Source organism: Arachis ipaensis, chromosome B9, assembly GCF_059453495.1.
Source record: "Arachis ipaensis isolate K30076 ecotype BB chromosome B9, ASM5945349v1, whole genome shotgun sequence".
NCBI lineage: Eukaryota > Viridiplantae > Streptophyta > Magnoliopsida > Fabales > Fabaceae > Arachis > Arachis ipaensis.
This window is the reverse complement of record NC_142444.1, coordinates 9925657-9926989: the sequence shown is the minus strand read 5'-3', so window position 1 is coordinate 9926989 and position 1333 is coordinate 9925657. Positions and strand designations below refer to the sequence as shown.

Genomic DNA, 1333 nt, shown 5'->3' with positions numbered 1-1333 from the left:
ATAGATCTTGCCAATCATTTTCTGCTTTGCCATCCACACCTTTCGATATGAGAGCTTGAAATGGTAACTCTGATGCACAACACTTTGCAATACTGGGATAGACACCGACAGGTCAGTCTTTATCATAGGTAAGATGACCTTGCAAATCAAACCACTATTCAGCCGAGCATGGTCCTGAGACATGGTAGGTGCCAGACAGGTATGTGATCCACTGAACCGACGTACCTCCCTACAAATTTTGCTCAGATGTCAACATTATGCAAAACAAAAAACTAACATAATAGACTTTAAAGCATCCAAAATAAATCGTAAAATGTATCAGTAATTCCAATTCTGTCGTAATGCCACACGAAGACTCCATGGACAACCGTTGGTAAATTGCTTGCATCGACAGTGGTATTTAAGCCTATCTGACTCCAGAACTCTATACTACGCATTCCGTCGAATACTGTAGTTCTTCACCGCCATTAGAACTGCTTCACGGTTCCTGAACCAATGCCCAACTTGAAATTCCACCCCACCATCCGTGTTGTAATTCTCCTCGTCCCCAGCATTCAGAAGATTGTCTGGCTGCATTGCATCTAAGTTCAATGTCTAATAATGGCTAGGAACATCCGACAGTCGAGGAATGGCAAAAGGGGGACGTAGGAGAAACCTACCAACACCGCACATGGGAGTCTCTGGCAACATAAGTTGAATTGCCTTCACTATCGTCCTCGTCGGCACTATCATGAGGCTGGGCATAGTGGATCGGTGTTGCCTCGAGCGGCACAACTTCAGGAGTCAAAGGAGATGATCCACCACCAACAACTACATCACAGACCGCAGCATACAACTCCATCACGTGTTGCGGCATTAGCCGTGCATGTACGTCGAACATTATCCTTACATGCTGATCCCCATTAATCCAAAATAATCGGTTGGTAAATCCACCGTTCTGAAGCGCGTGTAGAAATCTATATGCAACCCGCCCAACCTCCTTCGTTCTTACTCCCCCTATATTTCTTAGCATGACCATCTTTAGCGCATCCAGGCTATCAACCCGGTAAGTGCGTAACATGACAGTCTTGTCAGACTCGAAAATCACTCATTCATCACCGTGTCTGACTATCCCATTGGATAAACCACAACAAAGAAGAATTGATTATTTTCCATCAGAACAAAATGGAAAGAAGAAACAGAAAAGATTGGTTTGTGAATTGTGTGAGGGGAGGTATTGGGATTGGCTCTATAAATAGACTTATTCTACAACATATCTTAGGTGCAGAGACATCTACACCATAATACACATATTCCGGGTGTTGAGACCGTAATTATATCCTTAACTATATCT

The 1333-nt window shown here is 43.5% G+C and overlaps 1 pseudogene; it reads right to left on the bottom strand.

The window, feature by feature from the left end:
* Nucleotides 1-318: 318 nt before the first annotated feature.
* On the bottom strand, nt 319-1060 carry LOC148543697 (uncharacterized; annotated as a pseudogene).
* Between the last annotated feature and the right edge of the window lie 273 nt (nt 1061-1333).